Here is a 12,707-nt window from a genome sequence, read left to right on the forward strand (position 1 = left end):
AATATGTTCTTTGGTTGATTACTTATAAAAGAAATCAAGCATTGACCCTGGTTTCTTTAGTGCAATGTAACTGGATAAATATGGATATGCTGTAAATATGTTTTGGGCAGATTCAAAGTCAAGAGTAGATTATGAATACTTCAATTATGTGCTTGTTTTTTATACGACAATGAAGATTAACACTGAACAGTAGTCATTTGCGCAGTTTGTCAGAGTGAACCATCACTCACAGAGTTGTATATTAGGCAACACTTTTTTGTATGATCAAACCAAGGAAAGCTTTGAGTAGTTGTTCAGAGTATTTACACAGGCAATGAATGGGAAGCAACATGAAGTTGTACTTACAGACGGTGATCACACAATTGCGGATGCAGTGTTTCATGTGTGGCCAGATGCACATCATCGCCTATGTTTGTGGCATATCTTTCAAAATACAACAAAGAACGTAGGACACATATTTAATCAGAAGACAGGGTTTGACAAAAAGTTTACAAGGTGTGTACTTGAGAGCGTAGATGATGCCACATTTCTGTCAGATTTGGAGGAAATGATTCAGATATACGACCTTGAAGATTGTCTGTGGTTATAAAATTTATATGCAGAAAAAGAGAAGTGGGCATTGGCATATGGAAGACAATACTGTTGTGCATGTATGATAAGCACACAAAGAGTTAAATCTATGCATGCCACACTAAAGAAAATCCTGTATTCATTTTTAACAATGTTTCACTTTATGGAACAATATTAATTATTTGTAGATGGTCTAAGACAAAATAAACTTGAACAAGATGTGAAATGCTTCAATACACGCCCTGTAACTTTTGGCATGAAAATATTGATGCAACCTGCAGATCTGTATACACTAATTGTATTTGATGGATTAAGAAAGAGATTATACATGCCATGAATTACAACATACAAGGACTCGTGCAAACCGAGAATATGCACAAATACCATATTTTATGGGAGGGTGAAGAGCATCAGAAAAGGCAAGAAGCACATGTCACGTACAATGTTGACAACAAAAAAATTGAATATACGTGCAAAATGTATGAATTCAAAGGTTTTTTATTTCGTCATGCATTAAAGGCACTTAATCAAGAGAAAATACAAGAAATACTTAAGTCATATTTAATGTGAAAATGGAGGAGACAAGCAAAGATTGAACTGCTGGATATGGATAATGTCAGTCAATCTGGTGTTGATGAGAAGTGCCACATAGCCTCCCGTTACCAACAACTATGTAGGTCATTTATGCATGTTGCAGATTGACATTGAAAAGTGAAGAAGCTTATGCATGCATGAGAAAAGTGTCAAGGGAGTTACTTGAAAATATGCAGTTAATTCACCATCAGTCCATTGCAGCTTATGAATATCAGTCCAAGATAATGGGATCGAACAACGTAGGTGAAAATTATGTTTCCCTTGACACTTCTGAGAAGTTGCGTCGAAGCGTAAACATCATCTTCAACAAGTCAGGAGTGAATGTTGTTGATTATGATGGAAATATTCACCAAGTGAAGGGTATCAAAAGAAAACTTGCCATTGATCGCAGTCATCGGAGGGCAAAGGGTACACTAGAATTGGTTGGCAAAAAAAGGTCTAAGAAACAACCAAACTCTAATCAAAAGCAACAAAGCCCTTCGCATGAACAGGTATGTAAGACATTATATTGCTTCTCATGTAAATTGCATTACGTGAAGCTTATCAATATCTAACTTGTATAATTTTCAACATGCAACAATACCCTACAGACGTAATTTCCAACGTTGTAACCTTCGATCCTCCCGACCAAATTTTCCGGAATGATAGCTTCAGTTTTATAAGTTTTTTGTATGTAATCAATTTTGGAAAGATATTTGCATTTCTTGTGAAACTTAATGCAGTGTCTTATCTTTTTTGTTTCATGGCAGGCTCAGATCAATTCGAAAGCAAGCTATGGAACACAGGAATCGCATATGGAGTATTTTTAAGTATTACCATCAAGTTAGTTGTCATGCCTCTTTGCATGACCCAATTTCCATATTGTCGAATTTGTTAAGAGTTTAACAAAATAGCAGAGCTCATTTATTGAGAAATAAGGTACAGTGGGATGCCATTACTACTGAGCTCGTTTACTTGGAGATGATGTATCTTCAGCTGCTCATAGACATTGTAACCAACTACTAATATTTTTTATATATGAATGTGGTTGTAAATCGTGTAATTCATGTGGATTTGTAGTTACGAAGTTACAACGACAACAATATGTCTTTGTTTTTATTTTCGAACGAAATCGTTTGTATTCAAGAATCTGACTCATTTTTTATTGTTGAAGCAAAACCCAAAATCCTTAAACCATCTTTCCCAATAGCCTGTAAAAGCGATTAGGAAAAATCGATGACATAGACATTGCTTGTAATAGCAAATCACTACACCATGTAGCCTTCATAGGTCATTATGTAAATCGTGATGGTACATATCATTCACTTAGACAAAGCTCACTGTCTAAAAGATAGACATCATTTTGTAAATCGCAATGGTATAACGATTTACAGTTTGACGTCTATGTCAGTCACAAATGGATGACAATTGCTTTGTTCATGAGCAGAAATCGTGGTAAAGGTGCACTGTCATTGCTTGTGCAAATCGATTTAAGTGTTTATTAATATTTTTGCAAATAATGTTTGTACACTTATATAAAGTCACGTTCAAGAAGACAACTCATTTCCATTTTACACAATGCTAATCGCATGAACAATTTTCATTTATGAAGGGCAAACATAACAACAATTTGCTTTTACTATATAACAATCCAATTTATTGGCATATTTAGTAAATTTGAAATTTTATTTATTTGAACCTAGTGATATTTACATAATTTGTATACATAGTCTAAAAGAATTGTTTATACAAAATTTGGTTGTACAGTCTATAAAATCTACTAGAAGTTGATGTACATCAAATTACTCCTGTGTGGGGGGTCCCGTCGTTCGTTGCCTTTTAGGTATTCTTGTCGGCTGAGTTATTTTCTCTTCCGCAATTAGAAACGCCGTCAATTTTCTGCATAGTTCTGTGCGGAATCCAGGCATATCAACCTGCAACAAAAATGTAATGTGTCACCAATATATACATTGAGTCCCCAATAACAGAGGGTAATAAAGATCATACAACGTCGAAATAAGGTTCTCGATCATTGTATATCGCTTTAATATACTTCATTACAAATATGTCACAATCGATGCCATTATTTTGTAAAGGAGCATCATGTGCAAAGCAAAAGATTCACTCGCTGACGTCGACTCCCAAAATGTCTTTGACGAAACCGACCTATGATTAATGTAGAAGAAAGTAAATTCTTGACCATCGTACATGATACGATACCCTTATAGATGGAATCTTATGAAATGTGAAATGTCAAGCTATAAACCACTGTGTAAGTCCAACGAATTGTAATACCATAGTTGTTTTTCATGTAAATTCATCACGTATAAGACCCAATGCTTTTCAGATTGCCAGAGTGTAAAAATCAATATCTGCAAATCGATCGTACAAATGGTCTTAGGATTGTTATGTCGTAACCTTGCACAAGAGGTTTGTTCACTTACTTTTTCACTTGACCAAAAGTCTCTGAAATGATCATCGTTAACCCAGTATGGTAGTCCATCTTGAAATCCAATGGAGTATGGCAATCAACGCACGATACTCTGTTGACCGAAACAGTGATAATGGCAATGTTAAAACATGAAGTAACAAGAGTAAATCAAAAACCAAAATAAACATAAAAGAGAATCGATATACCATGAAATAAGGGCTGACGATGCTTCTAGTTTTGCTTGTTGTGTTGCTTTTAATATACTTGACGAAATCGGATATAGTCTGTCTGCAACAAATATGAAATTGTTAATGTACATACCCATGGCATTCATAAATAGATAATTGATAGTGGTTTCATACGAACAAAATTACTTATAGTGTTCCCTTCTGCGAATTCATCTTGAAGCTGATTGATGTTGTCTTAGAGTGATTTGCTGAGTTTTTGCCCAATTTTTTTGGTGGATGTTCCATTGACATTAGCAAAATATTCAACAGACGATATTGAAATTTCATTATACAGTACACAACATAAATCACATAAACGGCATAAAAGAGATGAATTTTGAAGATAATGGACATGATGTTTAGACAATATACGCCTAAATCACCATCATTAGTTGTGTAGTTGTCATCGTCTCCTTCATCGATATCGATACCCTATTTGCGATGAAGCAGGTTATATGTTTGATTCCCGAACATGAGGTTTATAAAGAAGCTGTCGGTTTGTTTGTTACTCGTTCATGAAGCAGAGGATAATCACGCCATCTAGTACTTATGCAATGTGTCATTCATATATGAAGGAAATGTCATTTCATAGACATCCAATATTTAAACAAATAATGCCAGTTACCAAAAAATGAGAGCCAATAAATTGCATTACGCAATAACGAAGTTAATAAATGTCATTTCATCTTCCTTATACAAAACTAATCAAAGCAATAGGATGAATCAATCAAATCACGATAGCAAGTCTCGTTTGGATTTGTTTTTCATCATCTTTTGCATCTTTTATATGTGATTATGTAAATCGCGATAGGAAAATCGTTAACTAGACAAAGCTCGGCAACACAAATCGTGATCAGACAAATCGTAGCAGTGAAATCGATTTTCAACTTTGACTTAAATCGGCATGAAATTGTAAATTGTGATAGGCTATATCGTTCACATAGACAAAGATCATGACCCTAAACCCTAAATCCAATTTTCTCCACCAAAAATCCATAAACCTAAATCATAAAGCTTGTCAATCGCGGTATTAAATATCACTATCGTTAACAAAGACAAACAAAGATATATTGTTGTCTTGGTAGCTTCTTAAACCCTAAACCCTAAACACAAAACCCTAAACCCTAAACAGTAAGCCCTAAACCCTAAAAACTAAATAGTAAGCACTCAACACTAAACAAAGACATGTCTTTGTTTGTCTATGTGAACGACATTGATATGTAATATAGCGATTTACTCATAATGTTTTGCAACTGTTAATTGCATTTGTACTTTACCAAGACAACACATCGTGGCGATGCCTCTACACGTGCCTAAAACCCTACAAAATGTAAAACCCTAATATAGATCTATATATAAAACCCTACCCGGCTAGACCCGACCCGTTTTCCAGGTCTAAAACCCTAATCTAGTTAACCTCTTTTCCTCTTTCTTTTTCGCGGCAACGCAACTTCTTCTTCTTTGTCTTTTTTCTCCTTCGCCTTCGTCTTCTTCTTCTTCCTTGTATTTTTCTTTCTTCTTTGTTCTTCTATGTTCTTTCTACCTGTGCTTGATAGACAGGGGGGTGATGCAGATGTCCATCTATTTGATATATTCCTACTATCAGACTCTACAATGTTCGCAAAACATACTTCACAGTTGAAAAAATATCTACCTAATCTTCGATATACTTCATGACAAATACATAGGGTGAGAGATCTATCATGTAGCCCCTCAGCTCCTTCAAGGAAATGATTCCTGACCTTTGAAGCTTATTGTCAAGAGCGCACCAATGCTAGAGTCTCTAAGAATCGGCCTCAGTCCTAGAAAAATGGTGCAGTGGGCTGCCATTTTCCACGAGCTCGTTTGCTTGCAGAGGATGTATCCTCAGCATAGAAGGATGCAACGATGAACGATATAGATATTTTGGTGATCTCTTCTATAAAAATTTAAGTCTCTAAAAGATAGATATGCATTCAACGGAATTGTCCTCTCATTGATATTGTAACTAAATACTAATATTTTTTTATATAAATATGGTTGTAAATTATGTAAATCATGTGGATTTGTAGTTACGACGAGAACGATATGTCTTTGTTTGTATTTGCGAACAAAATCGATTTGTATTTAAGAATTTAACTCATTTTGTATCGTTGAAGTAAAACCCAAAATCCTTAAACCCTCAACCCAATCACTCGTAAAAGCGATTAGGAAATTGTGTTGACATAGATATTGCCCGTAAAAGCAAATCGCGATAGCACGTAGCCTTCATACATCATTATGTAAATTGTGATAGTACTTATGGTTCACTTAGACAAAGCTCATTGTCTTAAAAACAAACCTTATTGCAAATCATGATCGTCGTTTATGAATGTTTGTGCAAATAGTTTAAGCCTTATATAAATGCTTGTTCGATATTAATTTACGAAGGTCAATCATTACAACTATTTGTTCAGTGACATTTGTGTGCTACACTGATTAAAATAGATTTATACACTTATAGAAAGTCATATTAAAGAAAACAGCTTGTTTCTGCTTTACACAATGTGAATCACTTTTACGATTTTCAATTAGGAAGGTCGAACATAACAACGATTTGCTTTTACTATATAACAGTCCAACTTATTTATCGTGTTTAGTGAAATTAAAATTTTATTTATTTCAACCTAGAGATATTTACATAATTTGTATACATAGTCTTATAAATTTTTTATAAAAAATTTGGTTGTACAGTACATAAAATCTGTTAGAAGTCGATGTACATCATATTACTCCTGGGGGGTCGCGTTGTTTGTTGCCTTGTAGGTATTCTTGCTGGCTGAGTTTTTTTCTCTTTCGTAATCAGATACTCTGTCAATTTTCTGCATAGTTCTGTGCGGAATTCAGGCATATCAATCGGCAACAAAAATGTAATGTGACACCAATTTATACATTGAGTCCTCAATAATAGAGGGTAATATTGCTTGAAATCAGCATACAACATCGAAATCAGGTTCTCGTCCATTGTATATTGCTTCAATATACTTTATTACAAATATGTCACAATCAACGCCATTATTTTGTAAAGGAGCATCTTCTACTGAGCGAAAGATCTACTCGCCAATGTCGACACCGAAAACGTCTTTGACAAATCCCACCTGTGGTTCATGTAGAAGAAAGTAAATTCTTGACCTCCGTACAGGATACAATATCCTTATAGATGGAAACTTACGAAATGCAAAACGTCACGATGTACACCACTGTGTAACTCCAATGAACTGTAGCACCATAGTTGTTTTTCTTTTAAATCCATCACATATAAGACCCAATGCGCTTTAGTTTGCCAGCGTGTAGGAATCAATATCTGCAAATCGATCGTACAAATAGTGTTAGAACTGTTATGTCGTAACCTTGCACAAGAGGTTTGGTCACTTACTTTTTCACTTGACCAAAAGTCTCTGGAATGATCATCGTTAACCCAGTATGGTAGTCCATCTTGAAATCCAATGGAGTATGGCAATCGATGTACGATACTATGTTGACTGAAACAGTGATAATAACAATGTTAAAACACAAAGCAACAAGAGTAAATCAAAAAACAAAATAAGCATAAAATAGAACCGATATACCAAGAAATAAGGGTTGATGATGCGTCTAGTATTGGTTGTTGTGTTGCTTTGAATATACTTGACGAAATCAGATATAGTCTGTTTGCAACAAATATGAACTTGTTAACATACATACCATGGCATATGTAAATATATTACTGATAGTGGTTTCATACGTACAAAATTACTAATAGTGTTCCCTTCTGCATATTCGTTTTGCATTCATTTGATGTTATCTTGAAGCTCTTTGCTGAGTTTTTGGGCACCGCCTTTTGTAGATATTCTACTGACATTAGAAGAATATTCAAGAAACGATATTGAAATTCCGTTATACAGTATACAACACAAATCACATACATGCCATAAAAGAGACAAATTTTGAAGAAAATTGACATGATGTTTAAACAATATATGCCTGAATCACCATCACTGGTCGTGTAGTTGTGGTCTTCTCCTTCCTCGTCTCCTTAATCGATATCGATACTCTATTTGCAATGAAGCAGGTTATATGTTCAATTCATGAACACGTCATTTATAAAGGAACTGTTGGTTTATCTGTTTCTTGTTCACGAAGCAAAGCGAAGCCACACCATCCAGAACTTGTGTGATGTGTCATTCATATATAAAGGAAACATCATTTCACAGATCGACAATTTTCAAAAAGTGTGAGCAAATAAATTGTATTGCGTATTAATTAAATTAAAAAATGTCATTTCATCTACCTTTTACAAAACTAATCAACGCGATAGGACCTAGCAGTCAAATCACGATAGCACATCTCGTGTGGATTTGTTTTTCAACCTCTTTTTGGTATTTTATATGTCATTGTGTAAATCGTGATAGGAAAATTGTTAACTTAGACAAATCTAGTCAAAACAAATCGTGATAGGACAAATCGTTGCAGCGATATCAATTTGCAACTATGACTTAAATCGGCATGAAGTTGTAAATTGTGAGAAGATATATCGTTCACATAGACAAAGCTCGTCACCTTAAACATTAAACCCCATTACCTAAAACACAAAGCTCATCAAATTGCGATATTATATATCGCTATCATTCGCAAAGACAATGATTGATATATCGTTGTCGCGGTCGCTTCTTAAAACCTTATACCCTAAACACTAAACCCTGAACCCTAATCCCAAAATCCTAGATACTAAACCCTATACCCTAAATCCTAAACCCTACACCTGAAACCCTACTATCTAAACCCTACTACCTAAACCCTAAACCATAAACCCTAAACCACAAACCATAAACCCTAATACCTAAACCCTAAAAAATAAATCATAAACCCTACTACCTAAACCCTACTATCCAAACCCTAATTCCTTAAAACCTAAAACCCAAACACTAAACGCTAATCCCTTTTGCGATTTTCATTCACGGAGGGTAAAAATTACAATGATTTTTTAACATTACACATCTCTAATCTTTTATAGGATGTTCATTTATGAAGGGCGAACATTACAAGTCTTTGTTCACCATATACATCGCGAATCCCTTTTACGATTTTTATTCAAGGAGGGTGAGCATTACAATGATTTCTGAACAGTACACATCTCTAATCTTTTATAGGATATTCATTTATGAAGGGTGAACATTACAAGCCTTTGTTCATCACATACATCGCTAATCCCTTTTGTGATTTTTATTCACTGAGGGTGAAAATTACAATAATTTCTGAACAGTACACATCTCTAATCACTTATAGGATGTTCATTTACGAAGGGCAAACATTACAAGCATTTGTTCACCGCATACATTGCTAATCCCTTTTACAATTTTCATTTATGGAGGGTGAGCATTACAACGATTTCTGAACAGTACACATTTCTATTCGCTTATAGGATTTTCATTTACAAAGGGCGAACATTACAGGCCTTTGTTCACCGCATACATCGCTAATCCTTTTTGCGATTTTCATTCACGGAGGGTGAGCATTACAACGATTTCTTAACAGTACACATCTCTAATCTTTCATAGAATGTTCATTTATGAAGGGCGAACATTACAAGCCTTTGTTCACCATATACATCACTAATCCCTTTTGTGATTTTCATTCATGGTGGGTAAAAATTACAATAATTTTTTAATAGTACACATCTCTAATCGCATATAGGATGTTCATTTACGAAAGGCAAACACTACAAGCATTTTTTCACCATATACATCGCTAATCCCTTTTGCGGTTTTCATTTATGGAGATTGAGCATTACAACGATTTATGAACAATACATATCTTTATTCGCTTATAGGATTTTCATTTATGAAGAGTGAATATTACAAGCCTTTGTTCACTGTACATAATGGTAATCCCTTTTGCGATTTTCATTTATGGAGGGTGAGCACTACAACGACTTCTGAACAATACACATCTTTAATCGCTTATAGGAGTTCATTTACGAAGGGCAAACATTTACGAGGGAGAACATTACAACGATTTGTTCACATAGACAAACTTCTCAAACATTACAACAATTACAATGAACATTCTCAAATTATAAGTAGAGATACATGTACAGAGAGTAGTCATCTATAGAGGTGACAAATAATAGTCCAACTTATTCGCGTGTTTAGTAAAATTGAAATTTTATTTCAACCCAGAGAGATTTACATAATTTGTATACAGTCTTACAAAATTTGGTCTACATAGTCTACAAAATCTGTTAGCAATCTTTGAACATCATATTAATCCTGGGGAGTCGCGTCGTTCGTTACCTTGTAAGTACTCTTGTCGGCTGATTTTTTTTCTTTTTCATATTTAGAAACTCAGTCAATTTTTGACATAGTTCGGTGCAAAATCCCGGTATATCATCGTGCAACAAAAATGTAATGTGAAACCAATATATAAATTGAGTCTCCAATAACAAAGGGTAATAAAGAGCATACATCGTCGAAACCAGGTTCTCGTCTATTATATATTGCTTCAATATACTTCATTATGAATACACCACAATCAGCGCTATTACTTTATAAAGGAGCATGGTCAGCATAGAGCAAGCTCCACTCACCAATGTCGACACCCAAAACATCTTTTAGGAATCCCTCCTATGGTTAATGCAGAATATAGTAAAATCTTGGCCACCATAAAAGATACAATACACTTATAGATATAAACTTACCAAATGCATAACTTCACGTTGTACACCAGTGTGAAAGTCTAATGAGTTGTATCACCATAGTTGTTTTTCCCATAAATTCATCACGTTTAAGACCCAATGCTTAGCAGTTTGCCAGAGTATAGGAATCAATATCTGCGAATCGATATAATATATTAGAAATCGATAGACAAATCGTGTTAGGAATGTTAGGCCTAAACCTTGGACAAGAGGTTTGTTCACTTACCTTTTCAATTGACCAAAAGTTTCTGCAGTGATCATCGTTACCCCAACATAGTAGTGCATCTTGAAATCCAATGGTATATGGCTTTCGGCGGACGTACGTCTGTTGAACGAAAGAGTGATAATAATTAGGTTAAAACATGAAGCAACAATAATAAATCATAAAATAAAATAAATAAATAAGAGTACCGATATACCATGAAATAAGGGGTGACGATGCATCTAGTATTGCTTGTTGTGTTGCTTTCAATATACATGACAAAATCAGATATAGTCTGTTTGCAACAAATATGAACTTGTTAACATATATACCCATGGCAGACGTAAATATATAACCGATAGTGGTTTCATACATAGAAAATTACTGATAGTGTTCTCTTCTGCAAATTTATCTTGCATCCGATTGATGTTCTCTTGGAGCTCTTTGCAGCATTTTCGCATACCATTTTTTGTGGATGTTTCACTAACATGAGCATAATATTCAGTATTCGACATTGAAATTGCTTTCTACAGTACACAACACAAATCAAATATACGCTATATAAGAGGCAAATATTACAGAAACTAGTCATGAAGTTTAGAAAATATACGTCTGAATCGCCATCGCTGGTTGTGTAGTTGTGGTCATCTCCTTCGTTGCCATCGCTGGCCATCTAGCTGTCGTCGTCGTCATCTTCATCGACATCGCTGGCCTTGTGGCTGTCGTTGTCTTCTTCCTCGATATTGATACCCCTTTCATGACGAAGCAGGTTATATATCTGTTTCATAAACACGTCGTTCTAAAGAAATCACTGGTTCGTTTGTTCCTTAATCACGAAGCAAAGGGAATCGACACCCTCCTAAACTTGTGTGACATGTCATTCATATATAAAGGAAATATTGTTTCACCTATGACCCATTTTAAAAAATCGTATGCAAATTAATTGCATTGCGTATTAATTAAATAAACAAAATAATTTCAGATGCCTTTTACAAAACTAGTCAATGCGATATGATGTATAAGTCTAAACATCGTGTCGATATGTTTATTGTTTTCTTTTACACCATTTATGAATCAGTCATTGTGTAAATAACGATAGGACATATCATTCACGTTGACAAAGATCGTTACAACAAATCGTGATAAGATAAATATTGTTAAATTATAAAACTTAAAGTATTATGGTTGTAAGTCGATTTGTATTTATTAAGTTACCTAGATTTATAGTCTGAACAACGTCTCGATTTATGTGATGGGTTTAGGTGGGGGAGTGACCCGATCTGACCCGTCATGTTGTCCAGGTCTAAAACTCTGATCTATTTAACCTCTCTTCCTCTTTCTTTTCTGTGGCAGAGCAATTTCTTCTTCTTCTTTTTTCTCTTACGACTTTGTCTTCGTCCTTGTATTTTTCTTTCTTCTTTGTTCTTTTGTGTTCCTTCTACCTTTGCTTGATGGATGGTGTTTGGTGTTGATAACCTAGTTGTTTCATGCCGTAAGAAAAGATCTGTATAATCTTTGATGATGATTATAGTGGTTATCTTCTGTGGATACATCGATATATTCATGACACATACGACTGTGTCGTATTTGTTGTGAAGTATATCGAAGCCTACGCAATATATAATGATCATAATCATCCTCAATCTTTGCCGCCATACCGGATTAAGCACAGATATTCTACATGATTGACAGGTGGGTGTTGATGACCATCTATTTGATCTATTCCTATTGTCAGACTCTCAATCGTTCGCAAACCATACTTTTCAGTTAAAAAAATATCTGCCTAATATTCGATATACTTCATGACAAATATGCTAGTCGTGCAGGCTGCATCTTCTCTGCCTATTGGGATCCATACCTTTATCTGTTGCCAATATACATCATGAAAAAAAACTTGCAAACAGATAAGGACCTCCATTGGTAGATAGATTTGCTTTCATTCGTTCCCAGTGACTAGCAAAGACCACTGCGCAAACTGAAAGTGTTGATGCTGATGATGATGTCTATTTTGAA

This window comes from Nuphar pumila, chromosome 17 (assembly GCF_984573655.1).
Source record: "Nuphar pumila chromosome 17, dmNupPumi1.hap1.1, whole genome shotgun sequence".
NCBI classification, from domain to species: domain Eukaryota; kingdom Viridiplantae; phylum Streptophyta; class Magnoliopsida; order Nymphaeales; family Nymphaeaceae; genus Nuphar; species Nuphar pumila.